Here is a 19,663-nt window from a genome sequence, read left to right as displayed (position 1 = left end):
AGTTCATCAGAATATTCTTCCATGCACAGTACTCAAGAATATTAAATAGTTTCTTCCCATGCCCGTCTAAAGATGGTAAATTCAATAGACTTAAGAGGAGAGATATCGGGTCTACTTTGACTTTAGTCCTCAATACCCTCCCTATCTCTCCCCACAGCGCTCCAATAAACACTGCGCCTGTGGCATGTCCAGAAGCAATGGGTAAGAGTACCTACACTTATTTTACATTTGGGGCACACTGAAGATGCCCTTTTTTAAACTTCGCCGGATGATCTGGCGCCAGATGAGTCCATGTGCAGAAATTTTAACTGCATAGCGCATGTCCTATTACAGATTGAGATCTTTTGAGTATTCTCCCATATGTTCTCCCATGTTTCAGAAGAGATCTCCACTCCCAGCTCTTGCTCCCAGACCTCACAACTGGTTAATATCCTGCCAGGCCCTGCCACCCAGCAGGCGATAGAGGGCACTAACCGAAAGGGTGTTTGTGGAACATAGCAAAAACCTCTCTATATCGGGATAATAGGGCTTAGTGAGAAGCGTAGTCTTCTTCTGGATGAAATCCCTAACCTGAAAAAAACGGATAAGGTCTCTGCTGGGCATCCCGTATTTGTGGCTCAGTTGCTCAAAAGACGTCATAACCTCCCCCTCAAGCAAGTCTCCCAAACTAGAAACTCCTCTCGCTGCCCATAGTTTGAACCCTGAGTCCATCATCCCTGGTCGGAACACTGGCATGCCAACTCTAGGTGTAAGTGGCGAAGTCTTGGATAAACAACCCTCACTCTGACACATCGCCCTCCATGCCTTAACTGTACTAATGACAATGTGGTTCCGGCAGTGATCCATAACTGTCCTCATCTTATCCATGAACAACAGGTTAATAAGAAGGCACTTTGCCTGGGTGGCCTCAATATCCAGCCATATTGAGTTTGGATCATTACCTACCCAGGAAAAAGTGAGGACTGCAGATGCTGAAGACTAGAGTTGAGAAGTGTGGTGCTGGAAAAACACAGCAGGCCAGGCAGCATCCGAGGAGCAGGAGAATCAACGTTTTGGGCATAAGCCCTTCAGGAAGGCAACTGCAATTTAGTAAGTTTGATGAGGGGCCGCCCATCATGCCAGACAAAGGAACCAAACCACCCCATAAGCTTCCGCAGCGTTGACCTGGGAAACATTATAGGGAGTGTACGCATGGGATAAACCAAACGAGGAAGAACATTCTTCTTAATGAAATTGGAAGAGCTTCCCATCTCTGGAGATCTCGCCTAATATTGTCGAGCAAGTGAGCAAAGTTAGTCCGAAATAACAGATCAAATGTGGGGGTAATAAAAATGCGTAGGTATCGGAACCCTGCCTGTGACCACTTAAAAGGGAACTTAGGGGCACCTTCAACTTTTGGTACATCCTTTAAGGTTCCCCAAAGGCATAACCTCCAATTTTGCCAAGTTAATCTTATATTCTGAAGTAGCCCCAAATGAATTGATACATTGTATCAAATGGGGTACAGAGGTCATTGGGTTCGATAAAAACAGAAGGACATCATCCGCATACAGTGTAATCTTGTGTGCCCTCGATCCCACTTCCAGAGCAATTATGTGGACGTTCTGATGAATGACCTCTGCCAGCGGCTTTATCACCAACGTAAACAACAACGGTGAGAGGAGGTAGCCTTGCCAACTACCCTGACCAATCGTAAAATTCTCAGACTTCACCCGGTTGTTGATGACTGCGGCCAGAGGGTGGCGATATAAAACCTCAACCCACCTAGCAAAGACCCCACCCAAACCAAACTGTTCTAAGACATAAAATAGATACGGCCATTCTACCCAGTCAAATGTTTTCTCTGCATCTAAGGAAATCACCAACCCCTGAATCGATCGTTGCTGACAAGCTTGGACCATATTCAGCAACCTTCTAATATTAGAGGACCCATGACCCCTTGTAAAGCCTGTCTGGTCCTCTTTAATAATATGGGGCAACACCCTTTCCAATCTCAGCGCCAGGATCTTGGACAGAATTGTGAAATCTGAATTTAATAGAGAGATGGGCCTGTATGAGTCACAATCCTCAGGAATCTTCTTCAGAAATAAGGAAATATTAGCTTCTCTCAAAGATGGTGGTAGGCATTCATGCATATAGGAGTGATCGTACTTCTCCAACATCGGCCCTGACAGAATCCCTATAAACTCCTTATAAAACTCACCTGGAAGACCATCAGGGCCAGGCGCTTTCCCAATCTGTAGTTGCCTAGCTGCCTCCTGTATTTCCTAAACTGTTAAGGGGACGTTATGGAGAGAGGCCTATTCCAAGGTTACCCCAGGAGGAGAAAGTGAGGTCTGCAGATGCTGGAGATCAAAGTTGAAACTTTATTGCTGGAACAGCACAGCAGGTCAGGCAGCATCCAGGGAACAGGAGATTCGACGTTTCGGGCACAGGCCCTTCTTCAGGAGGTCCATGCTCTTAAAAAAGGTCTCCGTTTTAGCCCTCCTGTCTTCGCAACCTTCAGACCAATACAATTCAGAGTAAAAGCTCCGGAAAGCCTCATTAATCATTTTAGCATAGTGTGCAAGGACCCTGGCGCTGTCTCTGATTACAGCAATGGATTGGGGAGCACGCTTTTTCCTAGTCAGGTACGCTAAATACTTCCCTGGCCTATCGCCATATTCGAACAGCCTTTGTCTGGCAAAAGCAAGATCTTTCTTTGTGTTGTGTGTCAGTATTGAATTCAAGGCAGCCCGGCGGGCTGTGACCCACTGTAGCTTATCACTGAAGGCCGCGCAAAATGTGCCGCTTCGGCAGCTCTCAACCGCATCTCAAGTAGATGCTACTCTTCCTCTTTCTGTCGTTTCCGGCTAGCCGAATAGGAAATAGCTAAACCCCTAGCAAAGGCCTTAGCAGTCTCCAATAGCATAGATGGACTACTAGCCGTGCCTGATTTGATAGTCAAGGATTCCTGAAACTCCTTCAAGAAGTATTCCACAAATTTGGAATCCTTAAGGAGAAAAGGGTCCAAACGCCAGTGCCGCAAACATAGCCCCTCACTCTTGGCCTTAACCTCCAAATACACTGCTGCATGATCAGAGATAGCTATATTCCCAATTTTACAACTCATAATCAAATCCAGAAGGGCCGAGGGAGCCAGAAAGAGGTCAATCCTTATGTGACATTTATGTGGGTTTGTAAAAAAAGGTGAAGTCCCTGCCGGTAGGGTGAAGACATCTCCAAATATCCACCAGCCCCAACTCCTCGCATATGTCAACCACCTGCTTGGCCTGCGAAGAAATAGTTGGGAACCCGCAAGGCATCCTGTCCACTGTCGGATCCAAAAGACAATTAAAATCATCCCCCATAATAATGTGTTGCGTTCCAAAAGCACTCAACTTAGAGAAAGCACTAATCAAAAATTTGAGGGGATGCGCCGGAGGACAGTAAACATTTAAAATGCCATATTCCTCCCCATGTATCAGGGCTTTAAGTATCACAAACTGTCCCTGCTCATCTTTCACCTGCTCTAATAATGTGAACGGAAGATTGTTCTGGATAAGTACCGCCACTCCCCTACTTTAAGTAGTAAAGGATGAAAAGAATACCCGGTCATAACCCCATGTTGTAATTTCACATGTTCCCCATCATCAAGATGGGTTTCCTGCAACAAAGTGATATCAACCCTTTCTCTCTTTAGGCTGAAAAGCACTTTTTTCCTTTTAACAGGCAAATGGCTTCCCTTAATGTTCCAGGTGCACAATTTAATAAGACACTTAGCCATATCCCCTTTCAGAGACCCTTGAACCCCTGGGAGGGCGAAACCTTCTTACAAAGCGCTGAGCATAAGTAAATAAAAACTCATAGCGTCGAAGAACTATATATACAAAAACTACTCTATCATAACTATAAACAGCTATTACTACCAAAAAAAAATTATAAAACCTTGAATAGAAGACTCTTTCCCCTGCCCATAGGGGGCACTCACCCTACCCATCCCCTCCTTCACAGATCCTTCAAACCCGGACTGTGCTCCAGCCTTAGGCCAGAGACAAAACATGAGATGATCCTTAAATCAACAGAAAAAAGACCAAGTCAGGATGAGCACTCCACCCATCCCTGGCTTCATGTCACCCCTACTTGTGACTAAAAGAGAAACAGAACAAACAAAAAAAAGGGGAGAGACAACAAAGAACATCCACAAAATTTCCCATCAGAAAATCCAGTTATAAAAAAAAGGAACAACTTATTCCAAGCTCTTCCCCCCCCCCAACCAAAAAGGAAATCATTAGGGAAGAAGAAAATAATTTTTTTAAAAAAAGGGAAAACATGGGGAAAGATAGAAAAGAGAACAAACATTACTGTATTCTGCAGGCCAATCCGTTTATTTTAAAGTATCTACAAAGTTTTTAGCCTTATCCGCTGAGTCAAATGTATAAACTGAGTCCCCGTGGCTGAAACGGAGCACTGCGGGGTATCTCATGGAGTACTGGATGCCCAGGTTCCTCAGCGTCTTTTTAACTTCATCGAAGGACTTCCTCTTTTGAATTACAGCTGCAGAGAAATCCTGGAAAAACATGATTTTTGACCCCTTGTACAGCAGTACCTGCGGATCTTTTCCCAGGGATCTGGAAGCTTCTATGACTTTTTGCTTGTCCTTATATGAATGGAAGTGCACTAGGACCGGGCGGGGGCACTGCACCAACCCTGACCTGTGCACTGTAACCCAATATGCCCTTTCAATCTGTAGCCTGCTAGACTCGATGTAAAGGCCCAAAAACCTTGGCAGCCAGTTTTCAAAGAAGCTGACTGGCTGCTCACCTTCCTCACCTTCAGGGAGCCCGACAATTCAGAGAGTTATCCTCCGTCCTCGATTTTTGAGGTCGTCGATATGGTCTCGCAAGGCCCGCACATCTCGCCCCAGCACCTGGATGAGGACTCCATTGCAGCTTCCGAGGCCTTAGTTCGACCCTCCACCCTCTTCCCCGAGGCCCAGGATCTCCTGCTCATACTTCTGCAGCATGTATGCAATAGATTGGACCTGGGCATGAGTCTCCCCACGGATTTCCTCAATCCCAGTCCCAACTTTCAAGGTAAGTCTCTCCATCATCGCAGCCAATTCCTGTGAGTCTGTCAGGTCTCCGGGGCGGGGGGGTTCAGGAGAGGCTGCTGCTGCTGCTGCTGCAATCTCTGGTGTGGTAGGTGCTGCAGGGGAGTGTCCTCCCTGCTGCTGTTTGCTTGTTCCTTTTCCCTTTGGCATCCTTCCCACTCCCAAATATTAACAAATATATGTTCTGTCAGGTTTTAAACTAATAATTCCACCACATAAATTGGCCAGGGATAGCAAAAAACACCGGTATGCCTTGGCTGTTAGGCAGAACTGTCCACAGCAGTTCTACAAAATCGCCGCCATCTTGCCGAGTCACTATATTTCATTTCTAATACAACCTTTTGACCAAAGTTTTTGCAAAGATTTGTAGCTCGGGTGCTCGTTGTTGTGGTTCTGTTCGCCGAGCTGGAAGTTTTTGTTGCAAACATTTCGTCCCCTGGCTAGGCGACATCATCAGTGCTTGGGAGCCTCCTGCGAAGCGCTTCTTTGATGTTTCCTCCGGTGTTTATAGTGGTCTGTCCCTGCCGCTTCCGGTTGTCAGTTTCAGTTGTCCGCTGTAGTGGTTGGTATATTGGGTCCAGGTCGATGTGTTTGTTGATGGAGTTTGTGGATGAATGCCATGCCTCTAGGAATTCCCTGGCTGTTCTGTCTGGCTTGCCCTATGATAGTAGTGTTGTCCCAGTTGAATTCATGTTGCTTGTTGTCTGCGTGTGTGGCTACTAAGGATAGCTGGTCGTGTCGTTTCGTGGCTAGTTGATGTTCATGTATGCGGATTGTTAGCTGTCTTCCTGTTTGTCCTATATAGTGTTTTGTGCAGTCCTTGCATGGTATTTTGTACACTACATTAGTTTTGCACATGTTGGGTATCGGGTCCTTCGTTCTGGTGAGTTGTTGTCTGAGCATGGCTGTTGGTTTGTGTGCCGTTATGAGTCCTAGGGGTCGCAGTAGTCTGGCTGTCAGTTCTGAGATGCTCCTAATGTATGGTAGTGTGGCTCGTCCTTTTGGTTGTGGTATGTCCTCGTTCCGTGATCTTTCTCTTAGGCATCTGTTGATGAAGTTGCGCGGGTATCCGTTTTTGGCGAATACCTTGTACAGGTGTTCCTCTTCTTTTTGCAGTTCTGGTGTACTGCAGTGTGTTGTGGCCCTTTTGAATAGTGTCCTGATGCAGCTTTGTTTGTGTGTGTTGGGGTGGTTACTTTCATAGTTTAGGACTTGGTCTGTGTGTGTGGCTTTCCTGTACACCCTTGTAGTGAATTCTCCGTTCGGTGTTCTCTGTACCATCACGTCTAGGAATGGGAGTTGGCTATTCTTTTCTTCTTCTCTCGTGAATCGGATTCCTGTGAGTGTGGCGTTGATGATCCGGTGTGTTTTTTCTATTTCCGTGTTTGTAATGATTACAAACGTGTCATAGACATATCTGACCCAGAGTTTGGGTTGAATTTGTGGTAGGACTGTTCGTTCTAACCTTTGCATAACTGCCTCTGCTATGAGTCCCGAGATTGGTGATCCCATGGGTGTTCCGTTGATTTGTTCGTATATCTGGTTATGGAATGTGAAGTGTGTTGTGAGGCACAAGTCCAGTAGTTTAAGTATGCCGTCTTTGTTGATAGGTTCAGCGTCCTGTTTTCTGTTCTGTATGTCCAGTAGGTTGGCTGTTGTTTCTCTGGCTAGGGTTTTGTCAATCGAAGTGAACAATGCCGTCACGTCGAATGATATAATGGTTTCTTCTTTGTCTATGTGTATATTTCTGATGATGTCCAAGAATTCCTGTGTTGATTTTATAGAGTGTTTGGATCCGCTGACCAGGTGTTTCAGTTTCTGTTGTAGTTCTTTGGCCAGTTTGTATGATGGTGTCCCTGGTAGTGATACTATGGGTCTGAGTGGGATGTCTGGTTTGTGTACTTTAGGTAATCCATAGAATCTGGGGGTGTTGTTGCTTTCCGGTTTCATTCTTTGTAGGTCAGCTCTGGTTATCTGTCCGTTTTTTTGTAGATTCCTTAGTGTGTTATTTATCCTATTGCTGAGTTGTGGTGTGGGGTCAAATTCCTTCATTTGGTAGGTGTTGATATCTGCAAGTAGTTGTTGTGCTTTTTGGATGTAATCAGATTTATCTAGGATGACCGTCATTCTGCCTTGCCTTTATCTGCTGGTAGTATGATTATGTTCTTATCGTTTCTTAGTGATTTCAGTGCTTCCCTCTCCTTGGTGTTGAGGTTATGTGTTTGTCTTTTCCTTATTATCATAGGTACGACAGTTTGTCTCACTGTTTGTTGTGTCTCTTCTGTCAGTCCATTGTTCCTGAGTGTGCATTCTAGTGCTGCTAGGAAGTCTGCTGTCATGGTGTCCCTGTGGTTGTAGTTGAGTCCCTTGGCCAGTATTGTCCTTTCCGTGTCTACAAGGACATGGAATTCACTACAAGGGTATACAGGAAAGCCACACACATAGACCAAGTCCTAAACTATGAAAGTAACCACCCCAACACACACAAACAAAGCTGCATCAGGACACTATTCAAAAGGGTCACAACACACTGCAGTACACCAGAACTGCAAAAAGAAGAAGAGGAACACCTGTACAAGGTATTCGCCAAAAACAGATACCCGCGCAACTTCATCAACGGATGCCTAAGAGAAAGATCACGGAACGAGGACATACCACAACCAAAAGGACGAGCCACACTACCATACATCAGGAGCATCTCAGAACTGACAGCCAGACTACTGCGACCCCTAGGACTCATAATGGCACACAAACCAACAGCCACGCTCAGACAACAACTCACCAGAATGAAGGACCCGATACCCAACATGAGCAAAACTAATGTAGTGTACAAAATACCATGCAAGGACTGCACAAAACACTCTATAGGACAAACAGGAAGACAGCTAACAATCCACATACATGAACATCAACTAGCCACGAAACGACACGACCAGCTATCCTTAGTAGCCACACACGCAGACAACAAGCAACATGAATTCGACTGGGACAACACTACTATCATAGGGCAAGCCAGACAGAGAACAGCCAGGGAATTCCTAGAGGCATGGCATTCATCCACAAACTCCATCAACAAACACATCGACCTGGACCCAATATACCAACCACTACAGCGGACAGCTGAAACTGACAACCGGAAGCGGCAGGGACAGACCACTATAAACACCAGAGGAAACATCAAAGAAGCGCTTCGCAGGAGGCTCCCAAGCACTGATGATGTCGCCTAGCCAGGGGACGAAACGTTTGCAACAAAAACTTCCAGCTCGGCGAACAGAACCACAACAACAACCTTTTGAAATTCAATGCAATGCAATATGTTGTGAGATCAAACTCAGGTTGTAGAGAGCCAGGTCTGGGCACATACTGGACAACCAAGCTTTGTTAACTCTACTGACCATCCAACTGGGTCAGAGAAAAAGGCATTCCTAACTCTGTGTGTGTCTCCCCATGCCACAGGCATCAAGGATGATGTATAGTATTCGGTAGCATAATGGAACTTGCCCTATGTCTCACTGCAAGTCGTTTTTTTCAATTCTTTAAATCATTGTTGTTTTACCACTCAATATTCCTTTTAACACTTAACGGTCAACATTTTTCTAATTTTCACTCTAACAAAAAGCCTCTTTTTGGACCAACTTGGGGGAGCGTTTGGATCTTAGTGGGAGCCAGGCCAAGTCTTAGCTGGCAAGGAATGTTATCTGACATGACAGCTGGCACCTAAGTATATCTTTCATGCCAATCTGAAGGTCACTGCTCTGGAGAGAGATCAACTTGGAAAACATTTAAAAAGAAGGCAAACCTTCTGGACTGTAGAGACTATGGGAGATCCCAAAGTTGTTATGGTTCAGAAAGAGGCCATTCAGCCCATTGTTGTTGCAACGTCTGAGTATTTTAAGTTTGGGCCAACCTCCTTCCTTTTTCTCCAGAACCAGTGTTGCTGTTTAAATAATCACTTAGTGCCTGCTTGAATGCCTCAGCTGAACCTGCTTCCATCATGCTATGGCGCAGAATATTCTAACCCTTAACCACTGAAAAAGATTTTTCTCACCATGCATTTGCTTCTTTTGCAAAACAGTTGAAAACTGTTTTCTGATTATCAATCATTTCCCAGGATGAACAACTTCATCCTATTTACTCTGTAGGCCTCTTATAATTTTGAGAGCTATGAAATTTCCCCTTGACCTGCTTCCCAAGGAAAGGTCTGAACATCTATCTATCCTCGTAACTGAAGTTTCTCATTAATGGGCTCCATTAGTTCCCTTCCTCAAGGAGACAGTCCTATGAATCTGAGGAAGGTGGCACAGTGGTTAGCTCTGCTGCCTCACAGCGCCAGAGACCCGCCTCAGGCAACTGTCTGTGTGGAGTTTGCACATTCTCCCTGTGTCTGCGTGGGTTTCCTTTGGGTGCTCCGGTTTCCTCCCACAGTCCAAAAATGTGCAGGTTAGGTGAATTGCCACGCTAAATTGCCTGTAGTGTTAGGTGAAATGGTAAATGTAGGGGAATGGGTCTGGGTGGGTTGCTCTTCGGAGGGTCGGTGTAGACTTGTTTCCACACACTAAGTAATCTAATCTAAAAAAAAAGGTGGACCTTAAGTGAATTCTTCATCAGGAATGTGATTCATAGGTCGAATTCCTAGAGTGTGGAAACAGACCCTTCAGCCCAACAAATCCACACTGACCCTCTGAGGAGTAACCCACCCAGACCCATTCACTCACTCGATTTACCCCTGACTAATGCACTTAACTTACAAATCCCTGAATACTATGGACAATAGTATAGCATGGCCAATTCACCTAACCTGCACATCTTTGGAGCACTCAGAGGAAACCCACGCAGACACTGGGAGAATGTGCAAACTCCACACAACAGTAGCCCGAGGCTAGAATCGAACCCAGGTTCCTGGTGCTGTGAGGCAACAGTGCTAACCACTGAGCCACCGTGCTGCCCCTTGACAAAGGACATTTCTACAGTAGCTGAAGTTGTGGAGTGAAGTAGAAGTACTGAGGATAATAGCATCAAAATGAAGTAGCTCTGTCATGTTTAGAGGTGCAGGCTGGCTTGCAGTCAAAGCAGATCTCGGAAAATTAGAATGAAGAATCTTGGGCAACTGATCAAAGAATCCCCAAGTCTTGACCAAACAAAGCGGCATCTCCTCAGACAAAGATTGATATTTTGATCTTCACGAACTAGAAGAATGTTTCAAGCTAAAAGAATTACTTGTTTAATGAACTGTTACTTAAGTACTCTGTTCCCTAGCTGATGTGTAGGATTAAGGACTTCTGTGCTATCCCCTTAGAAAGTTATTTGATATTCTGTGTTGTACATATCCTGGGAGACTTTGAAGACTCTGTTACATACACAGACCAGGAAGACAAGAGTGGTGAAAAGGACATTAATTGTGAGTATCTCTACATTGTCAAGAAGGGTTTTTTCCCCATTAGCTGTAGGGAAGACATCAAAACATAATTTTGTTGACACAAAAGGAACAGGATGTTGCCTATGTCAGTTCTTTAACAATGAAGCGTTCTGTGTGACTGAGACAGGGACACAGCTCTCTTCGTATAGTTAACAAAGGTTCAATACTGGTCAAAAGAGACCAGAGAGACTGTATGAGGGATGTTGATGTCTCTGCTGTGCTAGAAAGTCATGGCTAAATGCAAAACATCAAATCATCAGCATCTGATGGTGGTATTGTGTTTGTCACTTGCTGTGTCTTCAGAGAGCAAGTGCACGTCTAACATGGCATTTTGCAGCTGTTGTTTCCACATTTGCGTGCGGTGTGTCCTGAAAAGAGATTGGAAGATCCAGAAAACTCACCAGTAGTCCTCATGGGTGGAGTATTGTCAAAGGAAGGCAGATCTTAGCCATCTGTTGCTGCTGAATAAACAAGATTCAGGACAAGACAAGCTTCTCCATTTAGTAAATAACACATAATGGCATCAAAATGAAGTAGCTCTGTCATGTTTAGAGGTGCAGGCTGACTTGCAGTCAAAGCAGCATAAAAGTTATATAGATTAGATTAGATTACTCACAGTGTGGAAACAGGCCCTTCGGCCCAACAAGTCCACACCGACCCGCCGAAGCGCAACCCACGCAGACCCATTCCCCTACATTTACCCCTGCCCCTAACACTACGGGCAATTTAGCATGGCCAATTCACCTAACCTCCACGTTTTTGGACTGTGGGAGGAAACCGGAGCACCTGGAGGAAACCCACGCAGACGCGGGGAGAATGTGCAAACTCCACACAGTCAGTCGCCTGAGGCGGGAATTAAACCTGGGTCTCTGGCACTGTGAGGTAGCAGTGCTAACCACTGTGCCAACCTGCCGCCCACAATGTCTACAAATCAGTGTGCATTGTAGCAAACTGTAGCTTGCAGCTGCGTCTTCAATTGAAATGCCTCCTGCATGTTGAAGTTATATGGTAGGTTGTAAAAGGTGATGCCATAGACCATGGATACAATATCAGAAGGAATAGACAGACAGACTCTCGTACCTAGTCTAAAACAGGTCTTTTTGCTGTTAAGTAGTAGAAATCATTTGATGATCTATAACGTGCCTGAGAATTACTGTCTTTTTCTTGGACAAAAATAGGTTGCAATTTATTTTGATATTTTGCGCCACTACAATCCTTGCAATGAGTGTTCTTCATCTGCAGGCAGTTCTGAAATGGCACCTTGATGTGTTCTGCAATTTTCCCACCAATAGGGAGATGTCTTGTCATACTGAATAAAGAGCAATGGTGCTCTCTTCTCACTGCTTTTTATTTCTAAATGACTTGGCCAGCTTGCTGTTTAAATTGAACAGACTTATCTCTGGGGTCCCAGGGGGAAAAAAAATCTGTCTCCTCAGAGAAGGGACTTGTGTTTATGGATTTAGAATCTTTACATGGTGGGAGCAGACCATTTGGCTCATCGAGTCCACACCGACCTTCCGAAGAGACCACATCCTCTACCCGATCTCTGTAACCTTGCATTTCTCAAGACTAATCCACCTACACATCCCTGAACACTATGGTGAATTTAGCATGGCCAATCTACCTAACCTGCACATCCTTGAAGTGTGAGAAGAAACTGGAGCACCTGAAAGAAACTTGCACAGACACGGAGAGAATGTGCAAATTCCACCCAGACAGTCGCCTGAGGGTAGAGTCAAACCTGGGTCCCTGGTGCTGTGAGGTAGCAGTGCTAACAACTGAGCCTTGTATTTCAAGCTACTTGAACAGCCTTTGACAACATGTGTTTTTCTGAGCTGTAAGAGATCAGAGAGTCTCAATCTGGATGCACAATACAATGTGGTCTCAGTCGGGTGTTCATTCATTTGCATTAGATCACTGAATATCTTTTAAGTTATCTTTTTAACCTTTTTGTTTACAGCCTTCTGCAAGTTGAACTCGGAGGCCTCTAGGCCTTCTCCCAGGATAGACCTTCTGCCATGCACTGACCATCTGACTGATTGATTCTAGAGCTCATTTTTGACAATACCCAAGTATCACACTAACTTTTCATCAGGGTTCATCAAGAATTTGTCATGTGCTGCTGACTGATTCGAATGCTATTAATCAGGACGAATGGGAAATTTTATCGAGCAAGGGGGTCCACTACCAATGCCATTAATAGTGAGATCAAACAAAGAGTTGTAGAGAAATCCTCATGCTTCTGAACCTTTTATTAAGTGTTTGCACTGTACATGTAAATTAATAGGAAACAAGATTTTTAAAATGGTATTAGCTTGGTCCTAGTTTCCGCCATTAAAGTTCTTAGTTCTTGAATTCAGTTTGATATGGAAGGTTAGGTATTAGCACTTTAGCATGTCCATTCTGAAAAACCCACATCTGTTGCATTCATGCTGTAATGAAGAGTAATCTAGACTCATTGTTAGCTTGCTCTCTCTCTCCATGGATGCTGTCTGACCCGCTGTGATCTCTAACATTTGTTGTTTTCACTACAGATATTGCAATATTCCCCTGATTTTACTATATCAAATTCTGTACTTTTGTTAGGTGCTTTTAAAATTCGTGATTTATTTATTTGTGTCTGACACTAATGTTTTTATTCTGGGAGGATTCGCTAAAGAAGTCCACACTACCACACACAAATTGTGTGGCCGTGTCAGAAAATTTTAAGAAACAATATCCACTTTGATCTGCCATGCATTTGAAAAATGACTTAACAATGAGCACTGGTCCTATAAAAAGCGAGTCTGGGGAATTAATAATGAAAGATGATGAGATGGCAGATGAATAGGTCTCTTCCAATCCACTTCACCAAAGAAGATAAAAGCAACATTCCAGACATACTTATAAATCAGGAAATGGAAGGGAGGGAGGATCTCAAGAAAGTTACAACCATCAAGGATGTGACATTGAGCCAAACTATTGGAACTGTGAGCTGACAGACTCCTGGATGCTTGATAGACTTCATCCTCAGGTCATAAAATAAATGGCTTGATAGATGTTTGATGCCTGGTTTTGATTTTCCAAAGTTCCCCTAAAGTTAAGCTAGGTTCGGTTCGATTGGAAATAATGAATGTGACTCCTTTATTTCAAAAAGAGAGGAATAAAGAAAGGGGAACTGCAAGCCAGCTAGCTTACTATCTCTCATCAGGAAGATGTTAAAAGACCTTAAAGCAGGGCACTTAGAAAAGCCCAAGGTGATCCGGCAAAGTAAACATGGTTTAATGAAAGGAAAATCATATTTGTTGGAGTTCTTCAAGGAAGTAATGCACAGTAGATATTATTGGATTTACTAGGATTTCCAGAAAACATTTGAAAAGCTTATTTGATTTCATATCAAAGGTTATTGTTGGTAATAAAAGCACATGGTGTAAAGGTTAACATTGACATGGATAGAAGATTGACTAGCTAGCAGGCAATGGTAGGCATAAATGAGTCATTTTCTGGTTGGCAAGATGTAATAAGTTGTATGCTACAAGGATCAGTGCTGGAGCCTCAATTTCTTAACAGTTTATATAAATGAATGAATAAAGGATCAAAGGAAGGGTTGTTGAATTTGCTGATGATGAACTGACAACTACATTGTGAAGAGGGTAGAAAAGAGACCACAAGGGCAGGGAGCTAAGTCAAATGAAATGAGTAAATATGTTAAGTATAATAGAAGAGGAGAGTGTGAAATGGACTGGTAAGCTAGAAGAGATACCTGTTAGGAAGGAAGATGTGTTGGACATTTTGAACAACTTGAGGATAGACAAGTCCCCCGGGCCTGACGGGATATATCCTAGGATTATGTGGGAAGCAAGAGAGGAAATTGCAGTACCGTTGGCAATGATCTTCTCGTCTTCACTGGCAACGAGGGTGGTACCAGGGGACTGGAGAGTAGCGAATGTTGTGCCCCTGTTCAAAAAAGGGAATAGGGATAACCCCGGGAATTACAGGCCTGTTAGTCTTACTTCTGTGGTAGGCAAAGTAATGGAAAGGGTACTGAGGGATAGGATTTATGAGTGTCTGGAAAGACACTGCTTGATTAGGGACAGCCAGCACGGATTTGTGAAGGGTAGGTTTTGCCTTACAAGTCTTATTGAATTCTTCGAGGAGGTGACCAAGCATGTGGATGAGGGTAGAGCAGTGGATGTAGTGTACATGGATTTTAGTAAGGCATTTGATAAGGTTCCCCATGGTAGGCTTATGCGGAAAGTCAAGAGGCATGGGATAGAGGGAAATTTGGCCAATTGGATAGAAAACTGGCTAACCGGTCGAAGGCAGAGAGTGGTGGTAGATGGTAAATATTCAGCCTGGAGCCCAGTTACAAGTGGAGTTCCGCAGGGATCAGTTCTGGGTCCTCTGCTGTTTGTAATTTTTATTAATGACTTAGATGAGGGAGTTGAAGGGTGGGTCAGTAAATTTGCAGATGATACGAAGATAGGTGGAGTTGTGAACAGTGAGGAGGGCTGTTGTCGGCTGCAGAGGGACTTAGATATGATGCAGAGCTGGGCTGAGGAGTGGCAGATGGAGTTCAACCCTGCCAAGTGTGAGGTTGTCCATTTTGGAAGAACAAATAAGAATGCGGAATACAGGGTTAATGGTAGGGTTCTTAGTCAGGTGGAGGAACAGAGGGATCTTGGGGTCTATGTACATAGATCTTTGAAGGTTGCCACTCAGGTGGATAGAGTTTGTAAGAAAGCCTATGGAGTATTATCGTTCATTAGCAGAGGGATTGAATTCAAGAGTCGTGAGGTGATGTTGCAGCTGTACAGGACCTTGGTAAGGCCACATTTGGAGTACTGTGTGCAGTTCTGGTTGCCTCACTTTAGGAAAGATGTGGAAGCTTTGGAGAGGGTGCAGAGAAGATTTACCAGGATGTTGCCTGGAATGGAGAGGAAGTCGTACGAGGATCGGTTGAGAGTGCTAGGCCTTTTCTCGTTGGAACGGCGAAGGATGAGGGGTGACTTGATAGAGGTTTATAAGATGATCAGAGGAATAGATAGAGTAGACAGTCAGAAACTTTTTCCCCGGGTGCAACAGAGTGTTACAAGGGGACATAAATTTAAGGTGAAGGGTGGAAGGTATAGGGGGGATGTCAGGGGTGGGTTCTTTACCCAGAGAGTGGTGGGGGCATGGAATGCGCTGCCCGTGGGAGTGGTAGAGTCGGAATCATTGGCGACCTTTAAGCGGCATTTGGATAGGTACATGGATGGGTACTTAATCTAGGTTAGAAGTTCGGCACAACATTGTGGGCCGAAGGGCCTGTTCTGTGCTGTATTGTTCTATGTTCTATGTTCTATGTTCTATAATGTGGGATATGTGAAATTTCCCATTTTGGCAGCAAGAATAAAAGAAATTATGTAAATAGTGAGAGATTGTCGAGCTCTGAGATGCTGGATGCCCTGCTGATTGAATTATAAAAGCTTAGTATGTCTGTATCACAAGTAATTAGAGAAGTTAATAGAATATTAACATTTAATGCAAGGTTGATTGACGATAAAATTAGAGAGATTATGCTTTATTTATACAGGACATTAAAACCATATTTGGAGTACTGCTTATGTAAGGAAGGATATAACTGCATTGGAAGTAATTCAGAGAAAGTTCACTAGACTAATACTGCATCTGGAATGGGCAGGTTGTCTATGAGAGAAGATTGGACAGGCTAAGATTATTCACCGGAGTTTAGAAAAATGAGAGGAAAGTTGATCGAACCATATACAGTAAAGACCTGGGGTGTTGAAGGGATGAACAAAGAGAGGATGTTTCTTCTTGTGGGAGACTATAGAGCTAGGGATAACTATTTAAATAAAGGATCACCCATTTAAGGCAGAAATTAGGAGAATTCTTTCTCTCAGAGGATTGAAATACTTGTAAATTTTCTTTAAATGACAGTACAAGTTCAGACTTAGAATATTTTTAAGACAGGGATAGATAATTAATAAGGAGGTGAAGTATTGGCAGAGGTAGGAGTAAACATTAGGTACTCATCAGACATGATCTTATTGAATAGCAAAACACTTTCAGACTGCTCACCATTCAAATCATGTGAGCTACCATTTCAAGAGATTCTTGAAAATGTTGTTTTACCATTAAATGGGAGTGGATTTATTCATATGTTTGTCTAAAATGCAGTTATTTAACATTTTCTAAAGTTGCATTGTTGCACATTACATTTTCAAAAATAAGTTGTGTGCAACACAAAGGTCTGATTTATTTGTCATTCCTAGTTGCCTTGAGAAATGATGGCTGTACTACTTAAATTGTTATGACACAGGGACAGACAGTCAAACTAAATCAGCCTTTCTATCTCTGTATTTACAACATGGCAAAATTAAAACCATTGAAGATCCTCAATAATTACTCCAGTGGTTCCGAATCAGACTTTTGAACAACAAATCCCAGACTTTGCGAATAACTAGTTCAAGACATTGATTATCTATCTTAAAAGATTTAACAATTTATTAACTATGTTAGAATTTTAGCAGAGATAAAAGATAAACAACAAAATAATCTAATTAAAGTCTATGCTTTAAACCTGAAGCATTTGTTTTTGGTCCCATTCATACAAAAGCCAGACAACCAAACATACACAGTTGATGGATAAATAAAGGAAAATAACAAAACTGGCCAGATTGATTCAATAGTTTTCTCAATGTGTGGTTTCATAAGTGGACTCCTTCATTGCTTTCCTGGAAATATTGATCAGGGTTACCTTTCCAGTTCACTCACATATGGACTGTAATACTTCAAACTCAGCTTTTTACTCTCTCGGCTTCCAAAAGCTGTCAATGGTAGTTAGGCAGTTCAACATCATCTTGCTGTGTCATCAGCAGCCAAACTCATCTCCCTGAAATGATCCAAAATGAACAGCTTCAACCCTGGTCCTGCCCTGATAGACTAACTGTCTTTTCCAGACATCCCAACTGCCATTCAACATTTGCCATCTGCTTGAACGTAAGGTCTCTTCCAGACTCGCAGGAGCCAATTTCCAGGTGCTGACCTTGATAATAGAAAAGTTCTATCTGGTTAAACACAGTGTTCTTCATTGTTTCTACAGGATTGAGCAAAAATCCCCATCATCTGAAATGCTGGACAAGACCCTGGACGTTTCTAACATCTAAAATACTGGACAAAATCTAGAGTTTAGGCTGCAACAAATATCCACAGAGCCAGAATGATTTCTGTCCAGCACTGTTGTTCAGCCTGGAAGTCCAATCCACTCCATGAAAACAATTAACCAGACCTGAAACTAACTTTTACACCTCAGGCTTCCCAACACAGACTGAATGGAACCTGTACAGATACCAACTTCAATCAATATTCATTCACAGAGACACTGGATATTCAACTTCGATCAAAATACATTCACACATACTCTTAATTATCGGCAAGCCAATTAGCTTCAAAGAGAGCAGCACTGACACGATGGCAAGCACAGTTTGGCGTGAAGATAAGAGATCTGCAATTAATATAATTGTAGGACCCAACTTCAACCATGGAGCAATCCCCACACCTATCCCCAGAAGAGGGATCCCAGAGAGCTATCTCCCTGAGCAGTATCTGCACAGCTATCTCCAGAAGAGGGATGGACAGGAATTCTGAAACCTACTGGCACAGGCCTGTTTCATACCAGACAACCAGCAGGCCTAAGAACTGACTGACACCACAAGGCCTCAGGCTCATCTTGAGATGAAAATCAACCTGCAAAACCACCAGAAAGTAAGGAAAACCAAGTACTCACCCACTAAATTCATTATGTGTCCTACAGCATCAGCAGACTCCACCCAGACTGAAGGCCTACACCATGTGAAATCTTCATCAAGGAACCATGCTGGGATAGGCAGCTGTACTTCAAAATCATGTTTCTCCCCAGTGGTGAGCTTAAATTGCTGAGACCCCAAGGTTTTCAACGTTGCTAGCAGGGATGGGAAGGTGGATAGTAGCAGTGCAGGAAACCCAAGGGTAGGAAACCTGATTGGAATCTCTGTGATTAAAGCTGCTGTTTAGCTACTAATAGTGCTCAACCTGTATTTAATTTGATAGTGTATTTAATTACTGTCCTCTGTATGGTTGATTGTGTCAATTTCATTGTTTATTACGTCTGCCTTTATTTATTATATTACGCTTCCTTTTTGTATTCAATAAACACATTTTTCTTTGCCCTGAAACACCTATTTACTGCCTTCTTCACATTCCTAAATAAGTCCAGTGTCAGAACCAGGGATCTGAGGGTGACTCAAACCACCTAAAAAAATCAATAAATTAGTGATCGCATACCAGAACCCCATGGTTGGCTGTTATCTGTAGGAATCTGTGTCTTTGAATCAAGATTAGCCTGCAACTAACCTCCAAGCCTAGCCTCACAAATAGTCTGTTCTTTTCCACTTATCGCAAGCTGGTTCATGAAGTCCACAAGTGGCAATTCCCCTTTAACAGCTCCAAACCAAAATTGATAAAAGAATAAAAGCAAAGACAACGAAAGGTCAGCAAGGGTTCTAACTGAACTGTCTGGGTCCTTTTTACAATGGTTCTGACAGCACAATGAAGGATCTGTTCAGCCAGAATGGTTTATGGCTCAAGAACAATTTGAGGTGTGGATTGCTACAACATTACATCTCTTGCCTTCTCAGTGATAGAAGTGACAGTGAAAGGTGGTTCTCATTAATTAACTATTGGATTGTTAGAGTGCAGTTGGGAAATATTGAATACTGTTTTAGATTACTTACAGTGTGGAAACAGGCCCTTCGGCCCAACAAGTCCACACTGCCCCACCGAAGCGCAACCCACCCATACCCCTACATCTACCCCTTACCTAACACTACGGGCAATTTAGCATGGCCAATTCACCTGACCTGCACATCTTTGGACTGTGGGAGGAAACCGGGGCACCCGGAGGAAACCCACGCAGACACAGGGAGAATGTGCAAACTCCACACAGTCAGTCGCCTGAGGCGGGAATTGAACCCGGGTCTCTGGCGCTGTGAGGCAGCAGTGCTAACCACTGTGCCACCGTGCCGCCCATAAACCACCTGTTCTCTGAATGCATGTGAAATGGAAGTGTCAGCAACGAGTACATGTATTCTCGATGGGGGGACAGCTTTACTGAGCTTAATTAGAGTGCATCCTTC

The sequence above is a fragment of the Chiloscyllium plagiosum genome, unplaced genomic scaffold, assembly GCF_037043375.1.
Source record: "Chiloscyllium plagiosum isolate Xiang-an unplaced genomic scaffold, Cpla_swu_hap1 HiC_scaffold_19, whole genome shotgun sequence".
Lineage (NCBI taxonomy): Eukaryota > Metazoa > Chordata > Chondrichthyes > Orectolobiformes > Hemiscylliidae > Chiloscyllium > Chiloscyllium plagiosum.
Note: the sequence above shows the minus strand (reverse complement) of the source record.